Source organism: Rhea pennata, chromosome 2, assembly GCF_028389875.1.
Source record: "Rhea pennata isolate bPtePen1 chromosome 2, bPtePen1.pri, whole genome shotgun sequence".
NCBI lineage: Eukaryota > Metazoa > Chordata > Aves > Rheiformes > Rheidae > Rhea > Rhea pennata.
In genome coordinates, this window is record NC_084664.1 from 41424533 (window position 1) to 41439427 (window position 14895).

At 36.6% G+C, this 14895-nt stretch overlaps 1 protein-coding gene across 3 annotated transcripts in view; it reads right to left on the reverse strand.

The window, feature by feature from the left end:
• The window catches only part of ZNF385D (zinc finger protein 385D), a 426799-nt gene that overhangs the window by 91594 nt on the left and 320310 nt on the right, over window positions 1-14895 (reverse strand). The gene's annotated exons all lie outside the window — the stretch shown is intronic.

The window sequence follows — 14895 nt, forward strand, 5'->3', positions numbered from 1 at the left end:
GATTAATTTCAACTTTCGTGAAAAACATTATTTTAAACAAACCTCAACTGAGCTGATCTGTAAGTGTCTGCTAGTCAGAGTCTTGTAAGAAGCACATCATTTTTGGTACAAAATTTCACAAAAGCTACCCAAGAGATTTCACTGGGAAGATTGAAATCTGCTTCCTCAGATCTACTGGTCAGAAGGATTTATATTTCTTTCTTACGATGGGTTTATATTTCTTTTTTACCGTGAGCATTTGACAGCTATTTTTTTAAATCTAATAACAGCTTTAGAATAACTTGGTTAAGTCACTGATGGTTTTTATCTTTGAAGTGTATTGTTAAAAATTCAGAGAATTTGATGAAGCAAATACAACTAATCATTTAGCTCTGATGGTAACTAGCATTCAGACAACATAATTTGTACATGTCTGGAGAAAAAATATTTTTATGCTCATATCCCAATTCATTTTTTTCTAATCAGTTAGCAAAGGGTTATTTGACAAATAAAGATTCAGAGCTTTTCCACAGAATAATCAATGATTCAGGGAAGCTGTAATGGTGGATAGTCATGGTCTCCTACACCAGTGCATCCAGAAAACCTCACCACAGAAATATTGCATCACCTGGCAGCTGTTCAGTGTCAGATGTGAAATAGATCATGATCGTAAACTAATTTCTTCTAAACAAATTCAGATCAGTAAGAAAAAAGGAACATACAATATGGCAGAGCTTTTCTGAAACGATTTGAAGAAATGTTCAAGTTTGAACATCCTCTTCAATTTTGCTGCAAAAGTCAAATACCTTATACATTTGTACGATCACCAGCACAAAAGAGCACCAATCCCAGCTAGAAGGGATGCCACTGAAATATAGCTAAAGAATAACACTGATGGCTAAAGCCAGAGAACATCAAGCTCTGAAATACAGCAGCATGCTGAGTAAGACAATACGAAGACTTTCTGCTGTGATCAAACCGTATGCTCGGGGTAGTCTTTTTTTCCCTCTGTAACATAATCTTGAAAAAGCCCACGGTACAAAAGTACTATTGCATAGACCAGGAAGAGGAAAACCACACCGGAAAAGTAAATAGATCTTAATAGCTCTTCTTTTTTCCACTGTTCAACCACCCATGTTTTTTGGACATAACAGGTCCACATCTTCTCTTGGCCCAGGTTTTTAATTCCTGCATTCTCCTCCTTTCTCCAGAGCTGCTCTCTCCTGCCATTCTTCTTCTGCTAAGGCACTGACCCTTTCATTATGTACAACAGAAAAGGGTGATATCCCCCACAACCAGATAATCTAGAACCGCTTACCATAGTTCTTGTGCTTATGTAATGAATGATGGCTTACATCAACATGCTGGGGTTATTAGCAAGGTGCTGCCCTGTTCATTTAAAATCAGGCTGCCAATACAGAAATCCCTGAAGTGCTAGAGAAAATGTACTGTGGGCTGGAGCAACTACTTTTTCAGGGTTGCATTCACCTGTCTTCACAGTAAGGATCCCACTTCCAAACAGTTGGGTTTCTGGTGGAACTGATGCTCCACCAGAATTTTAAAAAATTCTGAATATGGGGAATAGTTTATCTATTTTGCACTTAATTTTTTTTGGTCTCATGTAAAATATCAGGTTTCTTTCTAGATCTTTTTACAGATTTTCTCTTGTTTATCTGCTGATACAGAGATCCATTTGCACATTTTCCTTTCCCTTTTTAAAGATGCAGACTTCTGGACATATAGCTACAGATCATGGCCTTATAGTGAACCCGATAATTTGTGTTTTCGGCTTTAAAAGAAAAAGTCTTCCAGAGAGCCTTCAAGTTAATTAAGAAAAGCTGTTTCAAATGTAAAAAAAAAAAAAACTGTAAGAATCAAAATCTAGGCTATAAACCCAGATTCTAATAAAGTTGAGGCAGGAAGGCGAGTAAGAACGCTAGAGTGGTACTTGGCATTATTATTTTTCCTAGAGATTTCATTTAGGAAAAAAGGTACCAATCCATAAATTTCAAATAAATATCCGAAAGCACCAGATAAGCCTCCAGAGGTTTTATGCCGGAAATTAGAGAGGCAACAGGATACCTATGTGCAGCATGATAAGCACTCAGATCTCACAGACATGGGAAAACGGAGGGGAGCCCTGCTGAGTGTCAGAGGAACAAAGAGAAAAAGCTGATTACCAGGGAAATAAAGAGCAAGGATGGCACCGAAGTATAAAAAGGGGAATAATATCATATAACTGAGATAATCAGTGAACACAGAGATACTTCAGAATCTCCAAGTACTTTTAGGCTCACTGAATGTTGCTAATTACATATATAAACAGTATTTCAAATTAGGTAAAAGGTATTTTCTTTCAAAATACGAATGATCTTGACAAATTAATAAAATCTGTTTTTTGCTTGTTATTACGTCTACATTACAATACCTGGGTTTTTATTTTATTTCTTAGATGTAACTGATTTAATTTACTCCCATTTACAGTGAAGAAAAGAGGGGTTTGCAATTCATGTGAAACACGATTCAGCTGTCAAAGCTGTGCAGAAGCAGAAGGGCAAAGTTTGAAAGATTTCAAAAAGGGCAGAGATTGCCCTTTTACTCCCTTATGCCAGCTCATTTGCACTGCAAGTTACAACACAGAGCAGACCAGCTGCCCCTGCGTCTGATATGCTCACTACCTTTTGCCTTCCTACCATCCAGCACTTGGCATTTACTCCATGCACAAGGAGTTTGTAGAGCATGCTGTGTCATGCTTTTCCTTGTGGCCAGACCAGGAACAGCCCATTGCTCAAGGTTTACTGCAAATACCAAAATTGAGTACTGAAGCTAAATGAGAAAGTTTCACATTTCATTTAGTTCCAATTTTGTTTTCAATACATAAAATACATGGCAATAATTTTGTGTATTTTTTAATTATTCAAATTGAAACTCATGGCAACATGATACAATTTGCTTCTTTTGATCAAGTATCATACTCCCTTCCCAAGATCTTCAGGTTAAACCTGCAACACTTCACTAGATCCCACACTTAAACCGAGGGCATGGCCGCATTATTTCATTTTCTTAATTTAAACACCAGCACTTCCATTTGTTTTTGCTTGTTTGTTTTAAATTCGGCATTGTAAGTCCAGTCAGCTAAAGTGCATTCTTCTTTTTTTCTTGAGCATATCATTGAGAATAAGAGTTCTGTATTTTGTGGATTGCAAATGAATGATGTGGCTACCGTATGAATACTTCTGAATGAAACGTCTTCTACAAAATCGCTGAGAACTTTGCCCAGGGAATCCCATGTTATCCCATTTGTGTAACCTACTCCAAATCACCATAGCTGCTATCTTTGAAGGCCTTCTGGAGTCAGGTCTACCTACAGAGAAACCTGATTCTTAAGAAAAGTAAATTTTACATCATTTCTACAAATAATTACCAAGTGTGATTCTTTATGTCAATAATCCTTTTTTTTTTTAATGAAACTGAAAGTCAAATACCTAGATCTTCCTGAATTTCAACAACTTTTTAAATATATATTTTTATTAGTCTTTTTTATATAGCTTCTGTTCCTGGAGGCAAGGCAGAGGAGTATGCCTGAGTTAAAACAACAGCAAGAACAGATAACAAAGGAAAGTATGCAAATTTGATCCATAAAGGCCCAACTCCCAAAAGGACAGGGGAAAAAAAGGGGGGGGGAGGGGAGAAATTTTCTTCCTTTGAAAGATGTTGTGTATTAAGGCCAAAGGCCATGATGTGTGGTTTCATACGCTTGAGCTTGCCAGTATATTATCTGAATTGCACTAACCTCTATAGATAAAAGTTAACTAACTGACTTCTATTGACAAAAGTTAAAAGATGAAGATAACGTAGACCCCCAAAGCCTGTCCAGGGTATACGCTAGGTCTAAAACAGGTAAGTAAGAATGTATTTTTACCACAAAGACAAAGAAATTAGCCGCAAAAAATTTAATCCAATCACTATGGTCCAATACTAAGTGAGTGGAAATAAAAGTCAGGTCATTGAAGCTCTCAAGAAATTTTTGCTACAGATTGTTTTAGTGGTAATCCACAACTGCATGATGAAACAATTACAAACAGCAGGCCTGACCTCCATTACTGCAATAGGAAAGTGAATTCAGTGACAGAGCTATCAACATCTCTTAGAACTTCCTGAAAGCCAGATGCTAATGGAATACAATCACACAGTGAAAATAATCTTAAAGGAATGATCTGAACATGTTTTTCCTGTATGTCTACAGTTCTATATACACATTTAACTGCAAACACAAAAGTTAAGTCCTGCAGCTACCCTGTAATATTGCACTTGCAGGTAAGATACTAATATCTCCACATATAAGTTGACTCCTATGTATAGATCTTAATTATAAAAATTGTAGGAAATAAAGACAACTCAGTGGGGGCTCCTTTCATGCATTCTCTTACATTCCCCAAACAGCGAAACTAAGATAGAAACTGCGTAAATCCTGTGCCAAACATATATACAATGCCTTGCCAAGTAAAAGAATAAAATATTAATAGATTTTCCAACATTTATGCTTACTGGTGAACTTAATCTACTCTTAAAAACTGTATGATTGATAACACTGAAGAATTAAAACATAAAACTGCCCATTGCATTATAGTTATGACTTACTAAAAGAAGCAAAGAAGAGCAGTTACTAAAGCTATAGCCAGGCTCCTCAATCATGTAAAATCAGTATTATTGATAGCTGGGGGAAGGGAATGTTGATTCAGAAAGTTTCTCTGTGCAGAATTTGAGTATTTCCAGTCGAGAGGCATCTCATGAGAACTGAGCAATACCTCTCTCATCACAGTAAAATCAAGAATTCACAGTAATTCCCCCTGCAACAATGCTGGTTAAATGTACTGTTGCAGGATTATTATATTATATTGTTATATTATTACTTATATTGTAACTGATGTTTTGGAGAACCGCTAGACATTCAGCACAGATATTACAGGCACTGTGCACCTGAGCGGTAGGTCCGTCTGTTCCAGTAGATGCTAAATATTTACTACAACCACAGATATAAGCAGGACAAAATGTGTGTGACAGGTCTAAAACTTCCAGGAAGTATTGGACCTTCTGGGTGTTACATATTGCAGTTGATTTCTGTGTGTGCGCATGCATCTCAAACCTCTTTGAAGTCTTCATTCACTGTGCATGTTTGAAATGTGCAACACATAACAGACACGATGCTTATTAGGCCTCTAGCTTACAATCTACATGTACTGTATTTTATTTATAATATACTGGTTTGTATTTATAATGAATTCATAATATGACTGTATTTATAATATACTGGTATCCTAGATGGAAGTACGACAATCCAACAACACCTCAATAATTTGAAAATAAGTATATTTGACATTCTGTATTTCCATGAGAAATGCATCCCATAGTTAGGGCTAGCTGCCTAAGTCTTTTTCCAACAACGCAATAATCTGTGAATAAGAAATTTATAAACTAACCAGAGAATACAATCCCAAAGGAATGATAGGACTAGCTTCATAAACAAAATAAAATACAATGAAGATGCTCCAATATCTTGCTGCTGTGATTTTTGTGCAAGTAAAACAATATGATGTCAAATGGTTAAAATATATGTTCTGGATGTGTTACCATGCATGGTTCATCTACTTAAAGCTAATTTATTCAGTTTTGCCCTAGTAATTATCATCAATAATTATGCAGTGAATTGAACTTAGCATTATGCATTTCCTAGTGTCTACCATCTCTGCTCCTACCAATGAAACAGGGTAACACTAAGCTGGCACTTTTCAGGTACATAAAAGAGAGACACTATTAAACCTTGTTAAATATAAGCCAAATCATAAGAAACACCTGAAAAACTACAGTTATCTGCAATGTCTGTAGAAGAATGACTTTTCAAAAATAAAAAACTATCAAAAACAAAACTGTAGTCATTTTCCCAACAATGTAACTTGTTTATGTAATTTGAATAATACTTCAGAATGAATTCTCAAAGTTGTCCTTCTATTCTCTTGCTGAAACCTAATAAAAGTATAAGGGGTTTTCCATAATTTTTTTGGATGAAACTATTTAATTTCAGCATCTTGACTAGTTGTCTTGCTGATGTGACTCTAGCATTGCCTTCTTCCTTTCTTTTTTTGCTATTTTTTTCTTGTAGTCTTTTCTACTTGGTACTGAGATGTTGAGGCAGCAGCCTTTCTGACAAACTGCTTCAATATACAGAAACCAGTTAGAGCAAAAGGATTTACATTCACAGTAGCATTGTAGAGACATACAGTAACCACATGGAGATTATGCAAATCCTTACACCCTGATTGTCTAATAATGGTTGTCAGTCAGAAGACAAGAATTTGCATATGCTTAGACCAGTGAGAAATAATCACACAGTGATTATGCTAATCAAACTCACTAACCAACATGTAAGGACTGTCAAACTGGAACAAATCTGCATACGTACGTGTATGCATGCTAAATACAGAAACACACAACAACAACAACAAAAAAAGAACAGTAAGGTTACGAGCCTTTAAAAGATAGGAGTTGGCTACAGGCCTTAATTTAACACCTTTATGAATGTACATTTTCAACATATGTTCATATATTTTTCCTGAAATGTTTTGCTTTATTCTGGCCTCAAGATGGACAATGTTCACTTCATAAGCAACTGTTCAACGTTTTGTTTTCTCCACCTGGTTCAGTGAATAGCCCTAGACCTCACTGACAGAATTATCAGTCTATTCATTAGCTCTTCTACAGTCTTCATTGACACAGGATGTGAGTACTTCACAAGAGTAATTAATCTATTTTCAAAACTTCTTTGTTAGATAAGAGATGATACTCTTTTCTTAAAAAAGAAATGGAGAGCTGTGGCACAAGGATGAAGGACAAAGGTGTGCATTAATTTCTGTTACTCAATTTAAAACACCTTCTAGTACTTACTATTATATTGCCTTTTTATGTTCGTCACACAGTTCCTGACTTCAGATGCATCCATGAAGGTGCTACACAATCTAAATGCAGCCTTATAATTGTAAGTTAATTGCACAATCCATAAACTCATCTGTAAAAAGTTTGGGTTAAGTGACTTGCCTCACATCACATAAAAACTCAGAACAACTCTCCAGGGTGGTATTCAGCTAGTATTCTGACATGGGATGGCCTTTCTTTTTCTTCAGTCCCATCTCATTCAAAACATGTTTTCCATTTTCTCAAGCAAACAGTGCAAGCATACCAGGAATGATAATTTTCTGAATTACAAAACCATGATTGTTCCCTAGAGCTGATGCAAAGGATATACAAAATTCTGCCAAGCCAAGAGCATTCTCCCAAAGGAGAGAAGATGAAGGAGACCCAAATATAGCATGTTTGTCATGCTGCTCAGTTATCCAGTAGACAATGTTCAATATTATGATTGCAGCATAAGAATAGACTACGAGGAAACAGATCATCTTGAAAGTGGGAGAAAAATTCCATTTCTGCTAAGCATTACAAAAGTGATATGGCAAGAAAAGGTGTGTTGTTTATTTTCAAATACTAACTTAAATAAGCAGTGGGAGAGAGAAAAAACATTATTAAATACATAACAGCTTCTTAAAACACGATGAGAAAAGGTTATACTCTACACATACCATAAAGTTAAAAAACTAAGTTTCACAAACGTCACTAGCTTGCTCAGTTTCAACTAGGAACAAAGCAAAAACAAACTCATAAGAAAAAGAATGCATTAAAAAACCTAAGGGCATTTTTACGTGTGGTGTTTAAGAAAAGAGCTCAGAACAAAAGGTTGGCAGGCATATTGAGGGTTACACAACAAATTCCCAATAGGATCATTCATATGTGAATGAATTTTAGAAAACTGGACCAAATGTTACCACTGGTATTTAATAACAGTGTGTCTTTTTAATCACAACAAAAACAAAAGCAGGATGTGTGCCAGGCAGAGAACTGGCAGAGAGGAACTTGATTCACTCCTATAAAATTGAGCCCTGAAAGGAGAATTCCTCAGAAAAACATGAGAGATCAAAGTGGCCACCACAATCTACTACTTGTTTTTCTGAGAAATGAGTGCATAATGATGTGTTTAAGGAGAGAAAAGTAATTCTGCAGTTCAACCTTCCTAATCTTGCTGCTATGCTTATTTAGGCTGTTTTAAATATAATTATTTACCATGCTTGTTCCAGTGACTCCCAAGAAAACATTAAAAGCTAATGAGTAGGGTGTAATTTGATTTGGAACCTATACTTTCTCACCTGAAAAAGCCCAGCTCCAGACAAAGATGCTTCAGACATCATTACTCTATCACATCTATACTTGCACAAAATTTCAATACATTTTAAAATCTGTCTCTGTAACTGAGTTAAAATTTATCTCTGGGAGAAGTTACAATGAACAAACAGTTGCAGAACTATAGAACACGAAACTAAAAGAGACCCTGAGATAAAATTTAATCCATGCCTCTCACCATACAAAGTAAAAAATATAAAGGGACAGAATCACTTTATACTTGGGGGCGAGAGGAGGTAAAGGGCTATTTATATTGAGCAAATATATTCATAAAGCAAAGGCTAAAATACAGCATCTGATTACTGAAGACATGCCAAACTGTCACATTATCATAGTTGTTTCAGAGGAAACACTTTTAACATTTCCATTGCAACATTTAAAAGCTGCTGCTCTGCTGGCTTAGCTGTTAGGTCTCAGATCACTCTTGCATTTCAGTAAGGTAAAAATATGACCAATTTGATTTCTGCTTTAGACTCTTCAGGATGAAAAAAAAAGTAGTAGAATAGAAAAAAGAAAGAATTCAATACAAAGGGAGATGCTAACGTTAGTGTCCCAACTTCCCACTCCTCTGATAGAGTGGGAAGTTTGCTGGATAGAACCAACTTACTCCTGTATTGGCTATCCACACTGTGTTTCTACTTTTTGAGTAATTCTCTGCCAGCCATTGAGGTTTTTTTCTCTGTCTCCTGTCAGTCTTGGTGACTGCAGTATGCTCCTAAGGGCACTGAACAGCTGTGGAAAATACAGTTATGGCTTATTCATTTTTAAAGTACTTTAATCCTTTCCTACCTAACTCAGAAAGGTGATGTATTAAATAATTCTCAGCATGTTTTCACGTCATTTGGTAAAAGATTGAGAAATAATAGGGTACATTGTCATGTAGTTTTTTTCTTTGAAGGACATAACAGGTTTATCTGAACGAAATGTCAAAATCAAAACTTAGAAAAAAGTGTTGCCAGGGCAGTTCCATTCTGACCCTGGCTTCTGAGCCTTTTGTAAACCAAACCAGAGCTAACAGAAGCAGAGGAAGAAAAGGAAACCTGTTGTTACATACACACATTCAAAAACACTAGCCCAAAAGTTCAGGAAATTCATGCAGGCATAAAATAGTAATTTCCACTCCTTCTAAGAGTCCATAAATAGAGGCCTTCAGTTGCTAGCACTACTTGAGTTACTTTTGTTGTATTGCGTAAGGACAACCATCATTAGAATTCGCAGGAGGAAATTTAGTCACATCTTCACCATCATGACAGATAGTGACGTAGTTTATTTCTACACGAGCAATTCGGCTTGGACATATTTCTTTTTTTTACTTTAATTCTCTAATTGCCCAATCCTCATACTCATTTTAGTCTCTGAGTGATTATAGGTTAAGAAAACTAAAACTGGATGCCGTTACCTGAACCAGGTCCAACTATATATATATGGACAGTGATATATGACAACTATAATGTATGGACAGTGAAAGACAGAAGGTAATCGAAGGTTCATTAACCGGGTAAGGAGTGTGGTGCAACCTACATTCCACTGCTGAAGAAGGGAACACTTTGTGTCCATCCAGGGTGAAATGCTGATGAGCTAATACGTAGGTATGAGAACCAGAATTCTGGCAGAAAGGAAGGGATGAAGCACAGAGACGTTGAGCTACTGCAGGCAAGTAGGCTCCAGGGTTCTTTGATCTCCTCAGCCTACCTGAACCTGAGCACAAGGCAATGCAACTCCTCCTTACCCTTAGCATATAGCGAAGCTAGGGTGTCACTGAGGATTGTGAATTAATCAAGATGAAAAGGATGTCATGTATACTATGAACTTAAACACAATAGGAAGTCTCATCTGAGTGTCTCATAGTGCTTTACAAAGATCTTTTGCAGGTAGGTAATTACATATCAAAACTGAGCTGTACTAAAACTTTTGGTAAACCCACTTATGTTCTCATTCATACAGCCTAGCCTTACGCCTTAGCACTAGACAGCGCAGGCATAACTGATCCAAAATCATCTATGTCTGGAGTACATCACAAAAGTGCCTATGCATGTGAGGACAGAAAATTTATTACCTTTAAACTTTCAAGTTGCTACCCGCAAGTCAAGTACTTGAATGACATCTGCACGACTAGTGTATCTTTACAGAAAGGGAACTCCAGGGTGTGTGAATGGCCCTGCTCTAGCTATTTCGAGGGATTCATTTTTTATATATAATTCGATGAATACTGATACCGTTGCCTTGTCTTTGCTTTTATAATAAAAGCCTGCCACAGAGCTAGATGCAGCACAGAATAGGTAAGAGGGACCTGATAAGATGGCAGCAACTGATCAAAGAATTTTGAAAAAACAAGAAAGAAACTGAAAGTGCGGTTATTCCCCAACATTCTTCTTTTCTATTTGCTTAGATACCTGTAGGGCTCTCAGTACTGTTTTTATTTCTTACTCATTGAATTATCTGTGATTATAAAAACATCACCAATGAAAATGTTACCTTTCCTCTTGCTACTTCTAGCTTTATACTGAAATTGTATTCAGGATGAACCCCACCCACCAGCACTTATTTCTGCTTATCTCAAAACTCTGATGGAATGACTTCAAAACTAGACGTGACCTTGGATCTCCCCTTTGACAACTATGTCCAGATCTAATACTTATGTAACATGTGCCAGGATTAATCATTAATGACCAGGATCTTTATGACACACTTAAAAGGCCAGGAAATATTATCCCTGTTTTACAGATGGGAATGGAGAGTACGTCATGGTTCAAGGACACGGAGGAGGGCTGTGCCTGGACATGGAGTGGAACTGAGCACTTCCTCCACCAACCCTTTCTTCGGAGCTCAGGGCAGGCCACTTGGCTATCTGCTCATGACCATCCACAGCGAGGTCTTACCCTGGAAGCTCTTAGGATCAGCCAGAGGCACAAACAGCTCAACTGTGGGACAGGATAACTAAAATTACATGTGCACGTTCGCTCGCACGCACACCCACATGCACATGCACACACTCACACTGCAAACTTCAGTGCTCCAAACCTTCCTTTCCCTTGCCTTGCCTTGACTTGCCTTGCCTTGCTTTGCCTTGCCTTCCTCCTTTCCCTTTCCCATCTCCCCCTTTCCTACTTCCCTATTTCTTTTCCTTTCCCTTCCTTTTTCCTTCCCTTTTTCTTCGCTTCTCTTGCATTTTTCTTCCCTTGCCTTCCCTAAAGTGGCACAAACTTCTCAGGCACTACTGAAAAAAATGTACTTACTGTTACCTCCTTGCAGCTGTGCAGAAAATTGCATGTGAAATGGTTGTGCCTACAGACTGAAGAAAAAGCCAGGAAATTCAAATGCAAAATTAAAAGCAATAGTGCAGTTTGTTATTTTGAAATGGACATGTAGTTGCTCAGATCCTTCCACGTATGAGAAATTATGAGCTAGATAGAGAAATCTGGGCTATCACTGATTTGAATTAATCACTAGAGAGCTTTTCTCCTTATTTACCCCGTCAGAAAATGTTCAGTTCTCACTCTGTGCAAGGAGCCACACAGCATTTTTGCAGCATGTAGGTATTGACTGATCCTGAAAGAGCCAGGAACTGCACTGTACATTCTTGAGAACCAGCCTTTAGCACCTTACCTATTAAGTGTTTACATATTGCATTTCTGAAACTTCACCTTTCAGGTAACTGCTTTTACTTTTACTTCAGATTTCTGCTTAAAAAAATGGCATAACCAATCTAGCATGTAAATAGGATTATGCACTTACCAGAGTGGGGGTCTATCACACTAATAAGACATTACATACACCAAAGCCACACAATCAGTGTAGGGTTATATCATATTTTGCTGACCAGAATCAAAGAAAAACACGGCAAAACACACACCTGGCAAAACCTTTTAGGATACCTGGCAGCTCAGTTAACCCAACTGCTGTTAGTGTTAAATGTGAACTCAGGTAGAAGATGCCATTTTTTGGCTGATCACTACAAGACCAGCAATCAAATCTGCTCTAATCTGAGGCTAGTATCTGAATTGGTGTTCTTGTTTCATCCAATATACTCAATTGTTTATCAGCTTTCTAACCAGGGCATCTGTGATGACTGTAACATCAAAATCACAATGACATCTCCTGGCAGTGAATTTCTCCTCTGTGGAGCCTCCACCAGAAATCAAACATAGACTACGTGTGCTTTTGTTAATACTCCTTGAGCAGAATGAACACGTTGCTAATGGTGGTCAATTACTATGCAAATCTCCAGTAATTGCACCAGTCAAAAGCAAAACATGTTATGCAGGGAACTTTTTAGAAAAAAACAAGTAAATGCAGTAATGAGAAATGACTAGTACAAGGCACGAGTTAATTATGAAGAAAGGGAGAAAAAACGTTTCCCAGTCTAAGCTCTCAAAACCTATGTTGTTTACAATGATGTAAGTATAAAGGAGCAAAGCTACAACTTTAAACTGGCACATTGCAAGTCCTATGTTTCTATAATTATGCTTTTACTGTCTAAGATTAATCATGCTAGTTAATGATGCAAAAAATTACATTTATAATCCAGCCTGAATACAGCTGTACTGCAAGCTAAGATCTAAGTGCTATTAAGGTAAATGGAATTAATGGGCTGTCCCTGGCAATCTTTATATCTATCAGTTACTAATTAACATTCTTCTGTAAAGAATAATTTATGGAGGAAAAAGCACATACAGAAGCAATAATGTTAAAACTTGCAACACGCAGTGCGGTCACAGGGTAGCCGTGCAGCTGTAGCAGACAATGTGTTGTGCTCATTTCAACAGAGAACAAGAAAGTGCCAACTGGCACTGCAATCAGTAAAATCTTTTATGTTAAGTCATTTATTTTATATGGCAGCAAATTATTACTACCAAGGATGAACTTTTGTGGGAAATGTCGACTTCAGCTAATAATGGAAGGACTGAGCAGGAGAAGCAATAAAAACCTGGTAGTTAAATTAGCTACAAAGAAAAATGAACACAGTGTGTTATCTTTGTGGATAATGTAGCACATTTGCTACTTTCAACATATGACTCCCAACTTGATTACTGCTTTTACGCATTCAGTACCTGCATTATTTTTTAAAATGTTCCTGCCAAACCTTCACCACAATCTTAATTTGGCTCTTTTCTGGTTTTGCCTTTACGACACAAAAAGAGATGAATTATTCTTCAGGGCCCTTTTTCAAATCCTCCTTATCTTCTTGCCTGTGAATTTATGCACCATCACTTCACATACCAAGAGCTTTCAGCAGAGAATAATTCAGATAATGAACACCAGAGCTTCCCTTTTCTGGACAGATTACATGCCTCACTTATTTTGGAAAAAAACCCACATACAAATACTCACACACATAAGTGAGTTCTGGCATGAACCAAAATCAGACAGTGACTGTTGCATTTGAAAGCTATTTCCCCCAATAGAAGTAGAAGTAATTAGTAGTTTTAAATAAATATTGAGACACTTAGGTTTATTAAAGTATTAGAAGAAAAATGTTAATCGTGTTCAACTTATACTAAAAACGCCAGCCTAGAGTTAATACTGCAGATCATTGGTAACAACATTATCCCAATAAATCATCACAGAATGAGGATGATTTTAATTTTCTCAGACTCTGCCCAGAAAATGGTATATAACTACTAATTGGTATATAACAACTAAACAGTATATAACTAGCAAAAATGGCAGTAATACTATCACTGGTGTTTATATAAGTCAGACTGATTGAATACTAAAGGCATTCCATCCATTTTCAGACTTTTTCCTGATGTCAGTCTATCGCAATGAATTTTAAGTTTATAACATAGACATGACAACTGACACTAACCACCACTTATAGCTTTCTAATTAAAATTGTCAAGCAAAATTTTAGTATGTTAGTGCATTTTTGTGAGTTAGGCAGTAAGATGCCAATGATTAAAAAATCCTAGCTTTAGAATTTACATGAATAACTATTTTGCACACACTGTAGATAATTAACAGATAAGACTTTTAATTAACTCACAAAAACTTAGCATAATTTACCACATAGGGAAAAAAGCCCATGACCTCTTGAGAAAGTTAATTATACAGCTATGAAAATATGTTGTAAATTGGTAAGAGTTCCATTCAAGTGCTTTAGGAATAAGCAAGTACTCTAATATACTGTACTGTAAATCTCATTTCCTCCCTTTGTCACTCCACTCTGACCTCCCAAAAGAAAATACAGTCACATACAGCATTACCTGTCTGGACAGAAGAATTTTAAGCAAGAGGACAGGAGAAGTTTGATAGAGATAAATACCAATTTACAAATGTTGATAAGCTTACAGTGAGGAGAAGAAAGAGACCACAAACCTAATACCAAAGATACGACCACCCTAGTGCATTTTCTTCTATGAGAGCCTGAAGAGAAATACATAATTTCATTTTTCTGAGGGAATTGAATGAGATAACAGATAAACCCTGTCAGCATGGATCTAACTGCAATTCAGTAAATGCTAAAATAGGTGTACAATTTTTTCGTTTTACTGTATTATACATTGGCAAGATAGCTAGAAATATCACACGTATGATTTATATTGAAATCAATGCTTTATTTTTTATCTTTTATTTCTATCTTTATTTTTTGATGCTTCTGATTATTACACATATTCACTTACAAACAAA